General features: G+C 37.6%; 1 protein-coding gene across 5 annotated transcripts in view; it reads right to left on the bottom strand.

The window, feature by feature from the left end:
• The window catches only part of BMPR1B (bone morphogenetic protein receptor type 1B), a 237789-nt gene that overhangs the window by 214985 nt on the left and 773 nt on the right, over window positions 1-22031 (bottom strand). The window lies entirely within an intron of this gene.

The following is a 22031-nucleotide window of genomic DNA, read 5'->3' as shown; positions in this document are numbered from 1 at the left end:
TGATCAAAAACAGAAGCAGCATCAAAAAAAAAAAAACCACCACAAAAAACAAACAAACAAAACCCTATTATAGCACTGCCCCCTTAATAGCCTTTCTAAACTATTGAAAACAAAAATTACACTAAATACACAGTAAAATGCTTATTACTTATTTTAATCAGCCACATTACTCTGTGGAACTCCTGCAAATTAAGATCTCAGTGATTTAAGAAGGCTCAAAGAAGAAAACAAAAAGTATCTGCTGCTTCCTCTAAAACAAAACAATTAACATAAACTGAGGGCAAATGCACTAGTACTGAAGTAATGCTCACTTTTTAAAAATTACTTGTTGTTTCTCTAGAGTCTGTACAGTTAAATTTGGCAAACTGGTTCTGTCCTTGAAGCATTGCAGTCTGACCAACTCTGGAGTTATTAGCAGATGTTTAGTTAGAAGAAAGTGCCACAGAAAGGGAGAAAGCAACCTGCAGGATGTGCAGAGCACTTTTAACCTGAATGAGGACTTCTGCCTACACTACAGTAAGCAGGAAGAACGGGTATTTTAAAAGACTACAAATAGTCATTAGTAAGGTGCAATTAGCTTCATCAGCCATAATCATCCAATTATTAATTTAATGAATAAATTAGTAGCAGTATGATCAAAGATTATCCATGAGTTTGCATTTAGTCTTTTGCTCATACAAATCTTTCCTAAAGAATTCCTCTACTATTCACACTCTGCCCTGTACAGTCACGTTTAAATAAATTCTGCTAGACATAAACCATTATTTAAACAAAGGAAGTCAAATGCAAGTTTTTGAATAACCGAGTGTTTTATGTTTAGAGAATTCACCCTAAATATTTAATAACCTGGCCACAAGACAAAAAGCTTATACTTAGGTTTGCAAATACAAATCAGATCATAGCTACGCTTTAGCAGAGCAGGTGGTGCTAGGCACCAGTGAGGAACGAGATGAGTGAAGCAGTGAATAGACTGTGTATCTTCAGCAAGTCTGAAAGAAAGCAAAGCATTGCATTATATGGGCCAAGTGAGTCCTGGAAGAGCGAAGAACAAAGCAAGAGAAAAACATGGCTCAAGTATGAAGATTACAAATGGGATTCTAAAAATTTTAGCTCATAACTTAACATTTTATCATTTAAAAATTGCAATAAAAACTTGCAGGAGAACAGCAATACATGACAAGACTATCAGAACATGAGGTCTTTTTTGTCTTTTTTTTTTTTTTTTTGTATGGAAGAATTAATTAAAGCCAATACATCATAAGCTGATAAAAAATTCTCCTGATAACAATGATTTATGGACAGATGTTTTACAGAAATAAGGTAGAATGGTTTAACAAGCTTTGTTTTGTATTTTTTTTAGGAAGAATTACAACATTATTCTATAGTAAGGCCCACATCATTTTACTTTCACTGCTGAGTTTCATAAATATTTTTAGTTAGGAATGGGTGCGGGGCTAAAATTATGTTGCTGTCACCCTTAGTAACTTTTCTACTAGCTTTGGCATAATACTAGAATTTGAATTCATAAAAATTAATACCTGAACAAGCCTTATATAAAAAGTGCTTTGTTTAAATTATATACACTCAAATGATGGAGTGCATCATTTCACATACCTAAAGGAATACAAAAATGTATGTTTTAGCTAACAGAGTACAATAAGCCATCTTATATTGTCCTGAATAAAAAAGTTAGCATAAAAGCTTCTTAGCTTCTTTGTGAAATTCAAAGGGGTATATTTTCAGCAACACTAAACATGCAAATTCTTCTCGAGTGTGCAGGAATCGAAATCCATGAACAAAGAGACACAACCAACTATATATAAATTAATATCTGCTTGATCAGTTTGCACACTTCTGACATGCATTTACCAGTTACATTTGAGAGCGTTTATTAATATCTCCATCTCCCACTGTTGCCTTTTTTTAGGGCAAAAAACTTGCTAGAATTCAGTTGAGGGACAAATCAATGTACAATACATCAGAATACAACTTAAGTGCCTCACTCTACAACTGCAGCTCTCAATAATGGTTTGGAAGCCCTTAAATTCTCACTTAAATCAAAGTTAAGAACTACCACAAACTGAAACTTTAGCCAGGCACTAAATAAAATGTATTATGCCCAGTGTTTTATGATACTATCATCCTTAAGTACATAAACAGAAAACTGAGGTATAACAGGTACCATTTATACAAGAAGTCTGCCAAGAATCCAATTCAGACATAGCTATCCAGAAAATTTGAATATGTGCCTGTCTCTGCATATTTCACTAAAAGGAGGCTGTACCTGCAATTTTTTTAGACTTCTTTCCAAGGTAAGGTTTGGAACACTATACATGTTATGTAGCATGCAGTATTTGGCTTGTTCTGAGAGCTAGCAGAGAAAATAGGAACAACCTGATGATGGGTTGTTCACAGGTATTGGCTCAACATTCTCTGCCTCACCTTTTTTTGGATCAAAAGGAGTTTGACTGAAATCGAGCACTTGTCCATCATCATCAGCTCTGGAGGAAGAGTTAGCCATTGCAGAATCACTTTCCCTAAGAAGAAGCAAGTGGCCACTGAGTTTCACAGGTGGGCATTTGGAGCATGGTATACATGGTAGGAACAAGTCTCTTGACACAGAAATGGAAAATATTTCCTCTACACACATTCACAAGAGAAGAGAAAGTAAAATCAAAGCAGGGATTCAGACTCTCTCTCAGTAACTACGAAAGCATCTTTTATGTTGGAAAAAAGAAAAACTTTTTTTTTTTTTTTTGCTACTTCTAAGTGTATCTTTGAAAAACTTTAGCTTTGATATAGGGTCTGAGTTCTGGTAAACAAACTCTGTATTGGTCTGAACTGGAAATGGAAAATGACCTTGCTTGGTCCCAGGAGCCCTGCACTCTGACCAAGCTGCTCTCATGCATTCATAACACCTGGAGAAAGCCTTCAAAAGCCTCAGGGAGCTGTTGACCCTACCTGTTGGAAACTCGTCGGCAGCCAAGAGCCGTTGTGCCATGCTGAACAAAAAGGCAAACACTGTATCTTCTTTTATTCAGTATGCCTCCAAAGCTGCATGATGCAGCACTGAACAATGCCGTCACCTCTCTACAGCATCTTCCACTGAGCTGTTCCTCAGAGGGTCATTCCTATCTCTCATTCATGGCTTTTTTATGCCATAGCCATACAAACAGGCCTGCAAGATAAATAGGAACTCCTTCTAGAGGCAGGACTTGGCTTCTCTCCACAACAGCTGTCTGAAGCATCAGGAGGATAAGCAGGGCTCTCCAGTCAGCATAAACAGCTGCAGAAGTCCACTGCACATTGAGACGGGTCAGGAGAATGTGCTGTCTTGCCAAGACTAAGATACCATTTCCAACCGCAAAGTGGATTTATAAGGCTTGAAGAGCGCAGTTAGGCAGCAAAACAAAGGCTCACTTTACAAATGCTGGCCAAAGTGTTTGAAAACATGCACTGGAAATTAAGCAGCTAACTCTTTATTTAGTCATCTAAATATTCAGACTGGTATTAATGAGAACTGTGAGGTGGCCAAACACTTTGGGGGGAAGCCTGCCCTCGTGACAAATTCACTCTGGGCCACTGCCTGGGAAGTGGAATGAAAAGAGAAACCCGGGGTAAAATATACTGCTCTGAGCCCATCTGCATTTTCCTTCTCTTCACACTGGGAGTTTTATTTTCTCTAAGAGTCAGTAATAAGTTTATTGAAAGAAGTAGCAGGTTTTTAAAGGGTCTAATTTGGAACAGATATAATTTTATCATACAATTTCCGTCCTATTTATTTCCTAGGTGCCTGCTTCGTTAACTGTACCAGTATCACTTACAAAAGTCTACGGAAAATTTTCTCGGGGATATATTTACCAGGTGGTTGTGGAGACTGCAGCTCAGCCATCTATTGCACAGAATACGTGGCATGTCATAACACAGGAAAGTATTTCTTTTTAATTCACTTCTTCAGGTGAATTTTCTAAGAAGCTGATTGCTTACGGTCAGTGATAAGAAACATTTTATCAAAAAGATGATAATAAGACTACAGGAAAACATTTGGGGCCCTATTAAGTTAAAACAGATTTTATGAAAGATAAAGAAATGTGTACAGATAGAAGATCTTTTTTTTCAAGCGTAATTTATGTGTCTGATAGGGCTAAAGAATCATTCTGATGCTACAGTTTTCTGTAGCATGACCTACTGGAACAATTCCGATCTTTGCATGAGCTCCCAGGAAAGCCAGCAAAACTTGGATTAGATTTATGACACATTCACCATTCATACTAAAGTAAAATCATCAACAGCAAATAACTTTGTTCCTGCTTTTTGGAACAGGAATGCATTCAGAGAAAAGCAATCAGTGATATTTGAAAGTATTTTATTTCATCTGTACCAGTGTGTTTTGCGCTTGATCTAAAGCTGAATTTCTCAATCCTTTCCTAACACTAAGCCTTACTTATATGATAAGTACTTATTTCGTAATAAGCCTTACTAAAATGAACAAAGCAGTTGGCAATCAGTAAATTTTGAAATCAGTGATTTACAGTGGAAGAGAATCAGGAAAAAAAATAATAAAATACAGGATTTCTTAAACACATGTTCATTACCAGGAGAGGAGATAGATTGCTTTGTGGATGAAAGCGTTACTGTACACTAGCTTGTACACATGCAGTAATTCTGAAATGCACTGACATATCACACATTACACTAGACAAGTGGCTTGGCTATATCTGCTTGCACTGGATGCTAGACTTGCTGAATGTAAACATACATCAGTGGCTCAATACCTTCAGATCACAGAAAACTGATGTTAAGAGTTCCAGCTGACTGGATTAAGTTTGTCTATGGCCAAGCATAACACCACTTTAGAGCCTCACACTCTATGAAGGGAGAAAGTCTAATTGGATCTAACAAAGAGCTCACTGCCTAGGCACACAACTTAAAAAATATTTGCACATCACAATCTGAACTACTAAGTAGAATAATAAAAGGACATGTTTTCAGAGCTCTGGTATAATGACATGTATTACATATATTGCTTTCAAGTAAGTATCATGTAAACTATGAATAATGTATGTGCTGGTAAAGCAGCAGATATGCTGAATCAAGTCTGGATTCAGACAAAGACTTATTTGCATTCATTTCTGCTATTCTTCACTGCAGGGAAGTGTGATGGAAGATGCTTCACAATGAAAGTATTGTGGTAACTCTATTTACATTCAAAGTGCTATCTTAGGAAGGAAAAATATTAAAGTAATAAAAGGAAGGTGGGAAAAAAATAAAGTGGTGGGAAAAATGCAAACAGATTGTGAGAACAGAAAAATCAGATTCTCCCATTATAGTCATGTTTTGTGCCCTCTTCTCCCTCAGTCCTTTTTTATCAATTCTGTGACAGGCATCTCAATTTTCTGGCTAAAAGTGTACAATATCACATTTACAATTCGGGAGAAGCATGCTACCTCTAAACCCATAACACATTAACATTTCACCACTGATCCATGCCCCTCTCTACTCTTGTGTTTCTCACATCTCCTCTACTATTGGAATAAGCCTACCTGACATCCCCTCTGCTTCAGCAAAGCAGGAGGAACAGATTGCAAAGCAGTGTTATGTGAACAGGAGAATCACACAAACTATCGTCTAAGAGGTTCAATATTATCACAATACTCCATGATACACTAAGATATCATGTAACTCCATTACATTTACTCTATGTTTGACTTATATCACTTCAGATATGCTCAGAAGGTGGGCATAGCCATGGGTCTGACCCTGTGCACTTTGCAAGCTGGACCCGATGGCTGTGTTGCAATAGGGAGCAAGTATATTGTAATACAAGTCATCTAGATGCCTGGCAGCATCTTATATTCAATCAACAGGGGGAAGAGAGTTTTTACAACACTGAGTCACCCTTGCAGATTTGTTCTCAGTAGCATCCAGCCTAACACCTTCCTGAATCTCAATAAAGTGAACAGTGATTACAAGATAAGATGTGCTACTAACTATGCAAAAAGGAGAATACTGATTCAGGCTGACTAGAAGAAAAAAGTAGGTACTGTGAAAGTAGGATGTGATATTCAGCTGGGAAGGCTAACCAGAGCCACTCCCATGGTCAAGGATCACTGCCACACCACATAACATGAGTCCCATCCTGATTCCTGGAATTTCTGGACAGACACATGTGCAGGCCAGTTAATCTTGGCAGGAAGAGGAAAGGATGAAAAGATGTCACACCACAAATCTAATCTGGCTCTGCACTGAGGATATCAGACATTCAAAACTCATCAAAATATTTTGTAATTCATTACCCTTCTCTGCACAAGTCCACTAGCTGCTTGATTCCTGACCCTAGAAAGAGGGACATGCCACTGCACACTTCCCCACTTCATGCCATGCTGCATCTATACTGCATCTATATTCACTAAGGAGCAGTCAAGAGGTAAAACACAAAACACACAAAGAGAGACATGAGCTTTGTTTGTCTTTGCTAACATACCTTAGCAAAAGAGGGCACTGAATTGCTATCTACCAGCATATCAAAGGAGGAATGCACAAGTAGAAGAAAGCATAAACACTGCATTTTTCCTAAGAGCAGTGCCAAACACTTTGAACCAGTGATGATGATGTTCACAAAAAGTTCCTCCTAGCTTCACAGGTCAGCATCTGAAAACATCCTCCCACATAGAAAACACTGAAAGCTTTCACCATTTAGGAGACAAAATCTGCTACTTTTGTGAAAGGAACAGTATGACAGATGAAAAAGCAGAAAACTGGGAAACAACCCAGAAAGTCTTCTGTATCCACCAGTGGGGAAAGATTGGAACAGAAGCCTCAAACAAGGGGATTTACTCTAGGTAATTTCTGGTGGAGCAAAGCTTCCCTGTGGAACTTTTCATAAAGGTGGAAGGAAACTTAAGTTTAATTTGATGTTGAGGTCCATAAACTGTTGTGGAAGGCACAATTTAACCTCTGCATCTTACATCATTCCTAAATAATAATTAAAAAAAAATATGCTTTGGCAACCAAGGGAATTCAATGTAAGAGTCAGATCCCCCATTTTTCAAGATAATGAGAATGCTTGCTGCTACTAAAGGAGATTAAATTACATGATAATACATTTTAAAGGAGGCAGTGTGATTTCTGCACACTGTAGGAAAAATAACAGTACCATCATCCAGAAACAAAAATCTGAAGAGATTAGTTTTGTAGCTCTCAAACAACTAGTCAAAAATCACCTGGGTCTAGAAGAATAGATTATGTTAAATATCCACATGCTGTTAAACAAGTAGTTTCTCAAAATTCCTATGCCATTTAAGAGTACCTCACAAATGCAATAGGACTTTGCTTTGGGTAGGTTTTTTAGTGAGGCATTTCATCATTATCATTATTCTGAGATATCAGAAGGGACTTTTTACCACTACAGATTACACAGAAATTCTAGAGTGCTTGAGTTACCAATACAATGACACAGAATGAAATAAATAAAAAGCATAAGCTCATACACCATTCCCTGTCAGTACAGACTATTAGAAAACCTAGTAAGCAGTAAACAGTAAAGGACTTCACTGGCATGAAAGGACTTCACTGGTGTGTGAGAATAAGTTCCTAGCTTAACAATTACATTTTGTAAGCTCTCTCAAAGTAAATTAAAAGCTCATCTATAACAGTCAGAGGCGGAATATGTAAATATAAATTCAAGAGAGGTCCACATTAACTTTCCACTTACAAACAAATAATGATAGTATTAATAATTATAGTAATAATAAGTCTTTTGTGACCCTTAAACCAAGGGATTTTACTTTATTTTCATCCAAATATTCTTTCACTGTGTTCTGAAGCCACCTTGGTAGAGCTGTGACCCAGCCATACCCCTACCCTTAGGCCAGAGCTGGTTTTAAGGTTTTAACCTGGCTGCTCTGGCAGTGCTGAGGGCAACGCTAAGCAAGCCAAAGACTCCCTGGGGCCTAGGAACATTATTCTCACAGTATTGAGCCCTTCCTGCCAACCTAGTGAAGGGGTGCTGCTCAAATTATTTTGTCTAGGGGTTTCTTGTTTTGCTTTTAAATATAACATTTGGGGAACAAAGACCCTCTTCGGCTTTGCAAACAGAGACAGAGGTAAAGGGGTGGTAAGACGAGGCTTTCACTTGCCAAATGAAATTATGGTCCTATTAAAAAACAAGCAAGCACCTAATGAGAACTCAATGACATAATATAAACATCTTCATTTCCTTCAGTAGATTAAAGGCAGTTCATAAATGAACTTTTAAAAGTAGCAAAATCAAGATACATTTGCCTGTCAAGCACATTTGAAACCTAAATTTAAACTTATCCACCAATAATTTTTTTTCTTAAACAGACAAAAATCCTTTATAAAGAATCATAGAGAAAGGTAATATAAATATGAGCACACGTTCTAAAGAAGTGAGCTGTGTTTGGGACAACATGGAAGCACTCAAAACAGCACCAACATTTATCAAGCACACCAACCATTTCTCCCTTTGATACTTGAGCATTATTTTTGCTTTAAGACTATTGAAACTTTGAAGTTTTGCAGAAGACCTTGAAAGAAACATAGAGTTTAACCAGCTGCTAAGTATGATCCTACAGTAAATGATTTCCATGTACATTACATAGTAAGCATAAAAGAGAATAAGTTGAGCAACGTTAAAAAAAAAAAAAATCAACAATGAAGCTCTTTGAAAATTTATACTAGATAAAAGAATCTGTAGTCTCAACATTTCTACCCTGCCTTCCAGGAAAATGATTAAAAAAGAAAAAGTTCAGCAGAACAGTTGGAGTCCACTGGAGTCCAGAGCAAAGGCAAATTGTTTGAAATACAATTTGCTCTGGATATGCTTAAGTTGTGTGAGACACTTTCACAGCCACAATAAACCTCTTGTAACAGCTAGCCCAGTTGATGATCCATCATTTTTTTTTGAACCTTTAGAAAGTCAGAGGCAAGACGGCTGGATAAAGAGGATATTATCAAGAAAAAAGCAAATCTGCAGACATATTTGAAATTATACAACAAAACTGTGCTTTGCATATGCACTTCGCATACAGCTGTAACTAAAGGTTGTATGTATGGCCACAGCTTTTCTGAGAGAATTCATAACATCAAGAAGTGCCAGTACCTACACAAAGCCTACACACACAAACCTAACAAGCATCCCCATCCACATGAATCTTGAGCCACAAAAGATTCCTTTGCCAAAACACTGCTCATTTTCCAGCACTGGAAACAAAAATAAATACAGCTACTATTCTAAAACAGAGTAAACCTTATGACCTGTGTAGAATTCAAAGTTGTTTGTTCAGTAAGAGTTAAAATCTGCACGTGCAAGAAGGGACCATCAGAATTTGCTCCTCACAAAGGCAGCTTGCCCATGGAAGAGCTGTAGAGGGACATGAGGCAGCCAGCGAGCTCCTGCACATGTGCAGGGAACTCACTCAAGTGGCCATTCACAGCTGCAAAGTGGAAACATATAAAGTGCATATAAACACACCACAGTAAAAAAGAGTTTCAATAGGTTACTCCAATCAAAGTAACTTTTTTTTTTTTTAAAGAATACAGTAGAAAAGCAATACATCAAAATGAAAAAAAAAAAAAAAAAAAAGCTAAAGGAATTACTCTATTTTAAATCTGCACTTTATTTCTTTATTCTAAGCAGTTTACTAATCCAGAACCTCTCCTAAGGGATGAGAGAAATTTAGTCAATATTGCAATATTGTACTTAACAAAATGCATGAAAATTATGAAATGAAAAACGGAGTACGTCCAAAGTGCATGTTATTTTCACAGCTAACAAACAAAGAACTGCAGTATAACCAGTGAATACTAAAATTATTTTATAGCTGATGAGTGGAAATTGTGCTTTTACTAACTGTAATGCACAAACTGCTAGAGCTTTGCAGCTAGGGAAATAAAGGTCAGTAGACTTCAGTACATCCAAACTGAATTTTGTGGCAAGGAGGAAAACATCTCCTAGGTGATCTTCACTTGCACATGGCCTACATTGTTAAGTACCGCAACACAGTCCAGGACTGACAAACACTGAGAAGTACCAGCATGGCTCCTGATACTAACGATATACAGAAAATTTGGAGAATTTGTAGCATAAGAACAACAACAATAACAAAATCTGTGCAAGTAGTGAAGGAGGATTTCTGAGGGGAGATTAATAGTTGACTACATACCATATTGAACAAAAGATAAAGATATTGCTGTGAAATAACACGTCAATTGATTAAGAGTGTGCAACAACAGTAAATGTTATAGGGAATAGATAAAAGAGGGTTTTGTAAAGCATAGTCTTGTTATCCCACAACTGGTCCTCAGATTCTCAGTCAAAGCAGAGAAAAACAGAAAAAGGAAAGCATCCTACTCCCCCAGTACTAAGTGACACCTCTTGTAAGTTGGGTTCTTGTGGTGTCTCCACCTCTATCTCAGAAGCGGATTTAGGACACAACGTGAAAAAATGGACTGAAGTTTGTAAAAGTGAGCCTCCATGTGATTAAACAAAAGTTCCTTTTCACCCATGGGAAAGTGACAGAAGGAAAAAGAATCCACCCTAAAAATTTCTTGGTCATAAATAGGAAGTGCCTCTAGATTTGGTCAGACTCATGGTTTGTCTTTTGAAATGGGAGAATACACAGAGTAACCTATCCAAAGCTACAAGTTATTTGCACTATATGTTACACTATAACAAAGAAAATTCACTTCCTATATTGCTGCTTCTATTTATTGAGATTTATTTTCAAGGCTGATGGCAAAAGAATTATAACCAGAAAAGTCTCATTAAGGAAAAATTAATAAGACAAATGACACAGCTCTCTCTCAAGGTCCATAAAAATAATTAAGTGAAGTTGTATAATTTCTGTAATTTCAGATTTTTCAGTCAAGTGGAATAGGACACTAGAAAATACACCATGGCTATGTACCTGCCAATAGCAGAGTGTAGGACATGACTATATTGCTTAACAAAAAGTTATTCAGAAGTTTTGAATATTTCTTATCAGCTAAAGATGCTCGTTTCTCACAAGCGATTTATTCATCATCAATTGAGTTTCAAAGCATATTTTCTAGATATTAACATATTTTAAAAGTTGGCTAAGAAGGAATGACCTTCCAGCCTGTGATATCATTTGCCTATTTTGGCAGGGTCATTTCGAACTGAACAAAGTCAGCTGTTGCTTCAGTTTCAGACCTTTCATATCATCTGTTGTCATTCTTTCCTTGTAAATCATGTGTGTAGTGTCTACAATTCCACTGCATCAAGCATCTACTTATCTGGCTGAAATTACAAGGGCAACTTTGACACTGATCTCTGCAGGGTCAGTTTTTAAGACTAGACCTTAAATCTGGATAAACAGAGCTAAATGCTTATTCTGGTTGTTTTCAATGTGAACACAGACTCAACTGTTCAGTCTCACACCATGCCCCTCACCTTCAAGCCCATGTTGATTCATGATCACACCTCACAAGCTTACCTGTACAGACTCCAAATTCTGACAAGGCAAAAAGACATTTCCACATTTACAAAGATGCATCAGAAGGGTAAGGTTTTTGAGAAAAACCTTGAGATATTTTTCAAGCAAACTACATGCACACACTTCATTTCATAGCCTACTTTCCTAAGATGAGGCTTACAATAATCCCCATCTTTGTCATTTACTATGTCTTCTGGGCTTCCCCTCCGTTGAGTGCCAAACCATGTAGCCCATATGAAATAAACTTAAAAGACAGGGATAAATACTCCAAAGACCTAAATACTATAAAATTCAGTGTAGAGGAGAGAAAAATAAATTCCTTCTGCCCTGAAGGCCAGACCTCACTGTCCCATCAGCTGGCCCTTGTAGATCTCGGTGACCATCTATTGAAAGTGGTTATAAGAGGTACTATTTCAAAAAAAGTTCTTCCTCAAAAAAGTGTAATGACCAGTTGTTTAAAAGAAATTTTACATCTCAAACAAGAAGGAAAAGGAACATTTAAAAAAAAATAATAAATCAGTACTTCAGTACTCAAGGTAGACAGGAATTTATTGAGATGCTCTCAAAACAGATCCCAACATTGTTTGCATTTTCACTAGTATGAGGCCCTACTTCCAGGACAATTACAGTATCAGATGGATCCCCAGGGAAAACAAACATTGCAGCTTTAAAGATAAGGCAGGGCATAGGACCTAAGAAAACCATCTTCAGGATATCTATTAACTGGACTCATAGAATGGTGTTGCTCAAAGAATGAAGAAGATTTATACAGGCGCACTTCACTATAGTAGCATCGCAAAATATAGCAAGTTGTATAATCCATGTTTACTGGAAACTGCACTAAAAGAACTCAGAGTTGCAATTGAGGATTCAGCCCAAGCATTATTTTCCAAAGAAGAGGGATTACCTCAAAATCTAGATGAGAAAAGAATAACTATAGAAATAAAGCACACATGATGGTTCTCTATGCCACAGAGGGTAAACAGGGCTTCTCTCTACCTCTCATGAAGAAAACGAACACATTGTTTTGCATACACTTCCTCCCCCTCCCTTAAATAATGATCTCAAGGGAATGTCACTGTTGGTTCTTCTATGCCAATAGAAAAAAAATAGATTCCAGTGGACAGAAAAGGTTAGTGGCTGAAAGAGAACTGAAAGAGTGCAGGAAGAAGGGAAGGCTTAAATGGAAGTAATATTGCACCAAATTAACAGAACCACCTCCATCAATTCTTTATTCCATTCATGATACGGAGTTTATTTTATTCTCAGTAATGAATTAAGGAGTTGTCATTTGCAACACATTTTAAAAGGTATTTTAATTACGCTTTCAAAAGGTACTTTTCAATAATTCTGTTTATTTTGGTCTGGTTTTTTTGGTTGGTTATTTCATTTGTTTCTTTCAACAGCTAATGCAATTGCATTCTGGGAGCATTAACATAACAAATGTCACAGTGAAATATTTAACCCAGATATACAAGTGTCTCAAAAAGCATTTCCTTTCAACATTTTCTCTCTCTGAGTCTTATGGAAGAAATATCATATAAATAAATGAATGGATTTAAATGTGGACAGCTAACTTAAAAGTATACGCAACAGCCCAGATTACATTGTACTTATATTGCTCTTAACAAAATACAAGAATATGCTTGCACCTCCTAAATTATACATACTTATAGTAATAGAAACCTTTGACTTGAAATGCACCACAGCTGGCAGGTTAATGACTTCCCAGAAGTCAGATAATTAGAGGAGGAACTGTCTTTAAAAGTCGTTAGTGCCAGTTTTTAACTGCAAAACCAGTTATTTATTTCATTTCAAACTGAATCTTGGACAGTATGGATTAACAAGATGTCAAGGCCTCTCTAGAACGGATACTGATCCTGTTTGCAGTTAAAAAAACACTTAGCAGCTCTTCTGTTTCTATAACTAATCTGTTTTCCTGCTTTAGAAAGAGAGGAAGCAAAATCTGCATTAATTGCCCTCCTTGTTCAGCCATAGCTTCTTCCAGAGCTACAATTCTGCTGTACCTGAGGACAAAGAGGGGCAAAGACATCCTAGGTTTACAGACACATAACCAGTTTCTTTGAAACAAGCTCAGGGAATTTAGGAATATGTGCAGAATGGTTTACTACACTAGCAGACTCAGAAAGCCTCCTACATTATATTCATGCAATAGGCCATCTGCTGGAAAAGGCAGCATCCGCGGCCAAAAGTCGTGTGTGGGCCAAAAGGCTGTAGGAAAAAAAATGCAACAAATCCCTGAAATTAATGACTTTGCATATCCCTTGTGCCACAGCCCATGACTGCGTTTCCCAATGCCACCCCAAAATACGTGGTATCACCATCACAATCATAAGGCTTCCTTCCTCATTCAGCAAAGATTATCACATAGATCTATGTGATGTGCTTGGCACTGCCTCACAGTGGGATGAAAGTCACCCTAGTTGCCCTCTTTCACATACAGTCATTTGCAAGATTGCAGCCTGTGGTCGTACCCCTCATCTCATACACTTCAGAGAAAGACATGATGTAGAAAAGTTTGTTCTGTGCTGAAAGTTTCCCACAGCTTTTGAAATTCATGTATCATTCCTTCCACCCCCGCATCTCTCTTATTTGAAGATATGGCTCAAAGAGTTCAAGGACTTTAAGATGTAGTTTCAAGCTGCTAGAAACTGTTCTGCAATGATTTCCATCTCCACAAAAAGGAAAGCTACTAATTAATTATACTCTTTAACTCGCTTGCATTTTTTGCATCTGGAGAAGATGCAACTGGACCTACACCTATTACAGTGAGAAAATCACCTGTAAGTTAGCATGTTTTCTCTGAAAAAAAAAAAAAAAAAAAAAAAAAAAAAACAGATCATCACCTGGGATAGTTCAAAGGGCTGATAAATCTGCATATTAACTTAGAGTACACAGGTGAAATAAGAAAGGTAGTACATTTCATCTTTAGGGATGCTGAATACTCATAGTTCTCAAAGGTAACAAGTACAAAATATGCATGTGCATGCTTGGAAATAAGTCAGCCAATCTTCAAATGACTTAAAAGACTGTCCAGTTCACAATTCCATTGAAAGGGAAAAGTTTTCCTCTAGACTGAAGTATGATTTTACTATTTCAGTCTATGCTAGTTTAAGAGAAACAACCTAAATAAGAAAAAAAAAAAAATCATGCTGTTCATTACAAGATATCTTCATTATAGTTGTCACATCTACACAAAGTGCAGACTGCAAGAAAGGGTCGACAATGAAGTCTGGATGAAAAGAGGAATACTTTGTTACAAGCCTTTCAAATCTATAACCATTACTACCATATACATACAGCTACTGCTTCCAGTAACCCATCCTTCCTGTCTTTAGACAACCTGGAAAAAATTAAGTTGTAGCAGTCCTGACTTCCCTCACCAAGCTCTTCCATTTGCTTTTTCTCTTCCAACTTGGGATGGCAGCACTTTCCTTTGCCAATACCTTACAGAATCATGGCTTCACACAACGTACAAGATTTGTTTCATTCTACTGAAATAGCAATGCAACACTTCAGTCCAACATCTGAACACCTACCACCAGCACTATCTACTCATCGCACGTTAAACTCTGTTACACCACCACCATTATCAGTTAATCTATTCATAAGACCAAAGCCAAATGCAATAATTTTGCAGGACTCCTGTTGGTATCAATGTGTTTGGACCTCTCTGCCCTACCTCCTGGGGACTTTCTTCCATTATTTTCAATTTATAGTATATGTATACACACATGCACAAACACACAGTGTAGGAAATTAGTTGCACATAAAATATTCAAGCACTTTCCTTCCCTATTCTTGAACACATATGAAGCATTGTTTGAGAAAGTTGCTTATTCTGGAGTCACAGAGAAGAGTGGAGTTCGAGAAAGCTTATCATTTTCAACAGTTTATTTGTTCCTTAATCAATAAGGCCAACTCAGACTTCACCCAGTTGCATCACTCTGCTTGAGGATAGCTTGAGGACAGCATATGGAGTTCTGTCAGAACACCACTAGGAATGATAGAAACTCAGGGGAAAAAAAAAAAAAAAAGCGAGCCAGTCATAGCAGCTCCTCAAATGCTCCAACAGTTCCCAAAATGATTGCTCATATAGGTCCTTAGTTTTATGGGAAACCACTTCTAAAAGTTTAACTCGGCCCTCAAATCATAAACTACCATCAGAGCATGGCATTTAGTCAACTGGACTATTTGCAGTTCACTTCTTACTTTAAGCCAAGGCCAGTATTTCAGTATGACTAGCATTTAAAAACACATTTTAAAAGATTTTTCAATACAGGTAAGACAACTCCTACTTGCATACAAATGGCATTACACATGCGAGTCAAACAATCAAAGATCCAAGCCTCAAAAATAAGAATGCAGTTTACAACCACGAGGACTAGAATCTCTTCTCCTTTTTGTCACTTTGCTTCTATTTTTCAAAAGAAAGCAGTGATAACAAATGACTTCCACAAAACCTTAAAAAAATGTGAGTCATAAGAAAACTACTAGTTCAAATCATAGCTCGCATGTAATACAGATTATATGCCAGTTCTTGTCAAGAAACCAAACTTCACTCAAAATGAAATAGTCCTGAAAAATTCCAAGATACAGTTACAGAAAAGCTTGATGACTCCTTATCAATAGATTTCAGAGCAAAAAAGTTAAAGGTTATTTTTATCTTCTTTAATTTTAATTGAAGTAATGAGTGATTTCTGCAGGTCCTCACTCAGTAGCATCCCTATTACACTAAACAGACAAACAACATTCTGTAATCCCCTGACTTATTTGTAGAGGGAAATAAAGAAGCCTAAGCTGTTGCAATAGAAAAATATCAGAGAAAAATTATTTAGCTTCAAGTTAGAAGTGTACTCACTCTTCTCTCTAAATGCAGAAATATGGATCTGCCTGCTGCTGCAGCAGTTGTCAGGAAAAAAATATCCGGTTCCCTCCATAAAATACAAGCATGTATCTATGCAATGTCACTGCTTCTCATGTATTGCTGGTAAGCATAGCTTACATGTCCTATTTTAAAAGATTTAACCCTTAATAAATCCACAGGATTTACCATCCAATTCCAATTAATTCCAAATTTCTAGAAAAAAATGTTTTTCCTTTTATCTAAAGTAATGCAATTACATATGTACCAAAGTAAACTTGAAAAAGGAGTTTAATACTGTGGGAGAAATGTTTCCTGCCATAAGAAACTCACTTCATGTGACAGTGATGGGTGTCCTGTGAAAATCACAAACTGAGGCAGACAGAAGTTTGAGCACAAAAAACATACTGGCAATCCTACATCAATGCATTTCTTATCATCTTCCAGACAGAAATGATATTTATATTTGAAATTATAAATACAATGCAGATTCAAACTTTACATTCATAATATTTGCAAGGTGTTGGATGTAGCAGCCTTGAACAGCTGCTTGGGAATGCTTGCGAAAAAAAGGAAAAATACATTATCAGCATTTTTAAATATGAAAGCATAAAGCAGTCACAGAATTACAGAACTACAGGGGTTGGAAGTGACCTCAAGAGGTCATCAAGTCCAACCCCCCTGCCAAAGCAGGCACCCTTAAATAGATCAAACAGGTAGGCATCCAGACGAGTCTTGAATATCTCCATAGAAAGAAACTCCACAACTTCTCAGGGCAACATCTTCCAGTGCTCTGTCATCCTTTTAGTAAAGAAGTTCTTCCACATGTTAGTACAGAACTTCCTATGTTCAAGTTTTAGGCCATTATTCCCTGTCCTATCACTACACATCACCAAGAAGAGCCTGGCCTCATCCATTTGCCTCACAGTTCCCTTTAGATGTTTATAAACATTAATCAGATCCCCTCTAATCTTCTATCCCCCATGCTGAACAGACCCAGGTTATTTGGCTTTCCTCATAGGAGAGATGCTCCAGGCCCTCAATCATCTTTGTGGCCCTTCACTGGTCTCCTTCTAGCAGACTGGGGAGCCCAGAACTGGACAAAGTACTCCAGATGTGGTCTAATCAGGGAAGAGTAGAGGGGGAAGATCACAGCTCTCTACCTGCGGGCCACACTCTTGTTAACGCGCCCCAGGATAGCACTGGCCTTCTTGGCCACCAGGGCACACTGCTGGCTCATGGCCAACCTGTTGTCCACCAGGACACCCAGATCCTTCCCTGCAGAGCTCATCTCCAACAGGTCATCCGCTAACCTGTACTGATGCAGTCCTCTGAGCAACAGAAGTTTCACTCTGTCCATTAAAGTAGTAGCTTGGAGTTGACCTCTTTCTTGACTCAGGATCTCTGAACACCTTCAGGGGTATTTGTTCCTGCATCCCAGCTGACAAACTTAGATGCAGAGCCATATGGAAGTGCCATCTCCTTGAAGCACCAGGACACAGCTCAGTTTCAAAGGTTTCTCCATTTCACTTCTCCAGGACAAGACCCTACAAGACCTGCCTATTAATAAAGCAAGTCTATGATGCTTGTATGAAATTAATTGTATTTCTGCAGGCTACAAAAGTCCTACTATACTCATTTTAACAAACTCTACCAGATAGTTATGCCTGGAGAAAAATTCCCTGATAGGAAAAAAACTGTTTCTCCAACTTCAATAGCAAATGCAAATAGCTAATTAGCTTTATCTCCATTATGCTGTCCTGACTTTGCAATACAGCTGGCGGAGAAACAAGAATTTGTTTGCCCCGTCCGCATCTTCTTACATACATATAGAGCCTACGATCATCAGGAGCTGAATCAAACCCAACTAGCGAAGATTCAGACCGTAAGTATTCTTGTACCCTCTGCACTACACTTTACATGCATATTTGCGTTCATCATCAGTTCTGATGAAGAAAAGAGGAAACTGCAGACACATGACAATTCAAATTATATTTGACTCAGTTTACAAATCAAGCTGTATTCACATATTTAAGACAGATAAGAAACATAGCAAATCCCTGCTCGAATACACATTACCAGTCCAATGTGAATAAATCTGTTATTTTGCCCATGGTATTTCAACCCCAGAAAACAATATGTACTTCAACAGTTCACCTTTACAGAGTCTTTTAAATGCAACTACTTCCTTGTCCCAAACTGGTAAGAATAAAAGAAAGTAAGTTGGAAAAAAGGTCAGAGATTATAATGAAATATATATCAGAACACCTATTTCTGATAAGGAAGATAGTCATGAAGGAATTAAAGTCTCACCTGATCCTTAATTGACCTCTGTGTTTTTAATTAGGAAAAAGGGAAATTAACCTAGAGCTAATTAAGGTCTCGATTCTACAAACATGCAAGTACATAATTTTGTTCACTTAAGGATTCCTCAGTGAAGTTATGCATGAGCAAATATGTTTGTAGCTTCAGGGAATAAGTCTTGGATAACTTAACCTTTTAAATACTTTCCTTTTAAGTGGCTAATCATATACACACGCCATTCTGGATGTTAGGCTTTACATGTGAAATCTTTCTGAATTCCAAGCAAATTTTTCTTTTCTTTCAGGTGGGAACAGTTACATCTGTGTTACAAAATGAAGTAATTTTAAAGAACGTGCATTTTAAGTATGTGCCTTTATTCATGCTCATATGAGAAACTACAGTTTTTGGTTTAATAATGTAAAATGTAGAGATTGCTAGCAATATATTTTGACACTAATACTGGATTAATTTTCAACATGTAATAAAATCAATTTCTATGGAAAAAAAACTTCAGTGTGCATTCAAGTCATCGCATACTACAGTTCATATACTGCTTGAAATACAACTTTATGGAAGCTTTAAACAGAGAACTTATCTTTAGAGATATTCTTCCCTGCACCCAAACCACTACTCCAGGCTTTTCCCCTCATTGCATTCAGTGGTTTGCACATATCTCCTCAAACTCCGTGGACTCATATTTGAAGTTCTATAAGCCACAACAGATGACTATGAATATAGGGGCCAAATGGTCATTTAGGCTCTCATGAACCCACCCATCCTGCTGGCCATTTCCCCTCTAGATGAAGGCTTGCTCTACACATGGCTAGGATAGAAAATAACTTTCTGCCTGCTTTCCCAAGGAAATGTTTAGACTTGCTTATCTGTGGATAAACATGCCTGCCAGACCCACTCTTACAAGTTTTGAGGCTATTGGCCAATTATAACCAAATCTGACAAAGGTTTAGAGCTTTCAGAGATATTCACTCTGACAAGAGGCAGAAAAGCAGGCAGCTGGACTGAAAGCACAGCGCCATGAGGAGAGAAGCTGGAGCAGGAACTTACTGCTCTCCTATCAGGGAATCAGTCTGGAGATGCAATGCATAAGAACATAGACTTCCTTACCCTTGCTTTCTATCAAACCCCTACAATGCATTGTGGGTGGGAGGAATTAAAACATATTGCCTGAATAGCAGAGACACAGCCAAGCATCTCTGTGTGTATGCTGTTGGTGTGAGCACACACAGCTGCTTGTGCACACACAACATGGCTTGAACTGATCATGAAGAATAACTGATCACACAGGAATTTCTTTGCAGCTTGATGAGATGCTGACATTGTAAGCAGAGAAAAGTAAACTCAGTAATGTAAATGTAACGCATGACAAACACAGTATAATGTAATCAAACATTATAGAGTATTATAGTTACCTAAAAATCACTTCCTTATTACAAAAAGTCAACCCCTACAGAAGCTGTAATAGAGAAATCTTTCTCCTTTCACACACTAAAAAGAACAAGATCGCTGATAAAAAGAACAGTCTAATTTTCAGATATCATCAGAATGTTACAATTTGTTGACTTTTTGGAAACCTTATCGCACAGTCCTCGTTACATTTTTGCTACCTCCACCAGACACGGAGTAGAAAGAGTGAAGTACTTATCAAAAGCAAGCTCAGTCTGAAACACTCACTGCTGCAGGAATTAATGAAGAGACCCATTTGGCATGTGCAAACCTCAGTTCAAGAATGTTTTCTAATCATTTTCCTCCTACTTTGGCCCAACAGCAGCAACACCTCCAGTTTTTTCAAGAGAGTATAAAAACAGTAGTTCATATATTAAAAATAAAACAAACACAAAATCCAAATGAGTCTGTAAAATGTATTTTATAATCTGCTGTACTAAGTACCGCTAATTTATTTAGTTCTGCTAAATATTTACACTATTTACAATATGGTGATCTATGTCACTTTGGCATGAATTATTTGAATGCTGATGTCTCCATAAAACCTAACCAATTTCTTCAGTAGAATAATGACAATGTGTGTTTATCTATGCATTATTCTACCTTTGCAACTACACTATAGGCAGGAAAAAATACCTGTCACAAGTTTTAGGGGGACTTTTCTGGTTTATTCCATATTCTATCCAAAGGTTATGGCCTACATGGTGTCTGTGAGACACAGACAGCCCTCACTCACAGCTCATTGCCTCAGATACTGTGTAGGTAAGGCAGTACAAGGCAGTCCCTTCCCCACAGGATTTACTCACTAGGTAAGTGCTTTTTAGTAAGTAGCTAAGAAACAGAACAGCTCATAAGCATTCATTAAAAAAAAAAAAAAAAAAGAAAGAAAGAAAGAAAGAAAAAAATACTATCATTTCTTGGGAGTAGTAACATAATTTCTCACCCAAGCATCAGGCTCTGTCCCATTGTTTCCTTGCACCTGGCAACAGATATTATGTCTTACATATCAAAATTCTTGTTTTCTAAAAAACAATATACAGGGAAGAATGGCAGAAACAGGCAGGAAAGATGAGACTCTGGGAACAGCCTTTGCAAATCTGTCAGTTTACATTATTACCAACCAAATCCCTTTAAAAAGATTTTTAAGACCTGAGGGCTTGATGATGCAAAGAGCTCCATAAGGCAAAGCATCCTGCACATGCATCATTTCAATAGCACAAGCACAACAACTCAAATGGACTTGCTCAAGTCCTTAAAATTCACTGCATATTGAAGTGCTATCTTGAAGCTGCAGCATTTGGTACACTGACCACACAGTATCAGCTCAGTGATGCACACACAAAATAGGAGATACAGACACAATTATCCCAAAGTCCCCTGCTGCACAAGTGTAAATCAAGAGTAGTTTGCTGAAGCCAGGCTGGCAGCAGGCTGTGAGAAGGCACTCATGGCCCTTCCATGGTATTTATTGTGGCGGATTCCTTGTTTTGAAACAACTGCAGAATTGTTTCATAACAATGTTTCAACACATTAACCAGAGGATTTTCAGTTTATTATGAGTTCATCGTGTCACTCTAATGTTAAAATGCTGCTTTGATTTTTCAGTTGCTTTTATAGCAACTTTTAAAGGAATCCACCCCTGCATATACAGCCAAAGCCAGAAGGAGGGAGCGTGAATCTGCACAGATTCTGACCAAGGTGAGCCACCTCTGTGCGCAATCCCACCTCTCAGTGTCCTGACTCTTAATATCAGGGTTCTAAATGATCCACTCTCAAAACCAAACAAACACATGGCGATATCGGTTTCCCATAAGATTAGCTTTAAACGAAGCAAGAGAGAGCTTTCCAGGATGAAAAGGAGGAGAGGAAAAACGATGTGTTTATACGAACGTGAGTGGCAC

Source organism: Phasianus colchicus, chromosome 4, assembly GCF_987193195.1.
Source record: "Phasianus colchicus chromosome 4, bPhaCol1.hap1.1, whole genome shotgun sequence".
NCBI classification, from domain to species: domain Eukaryota; kingdom Metazoa; phylum Chordata; class Aves; order Galliformes; family Phasianidae; genus Phasianus; species Phasianus colchicus.
The sequence above is the reverse complement of the archived record's forward strand: the minus strand, read 5'-3'. Positions and strand labels throughout refer to the sequence as shown.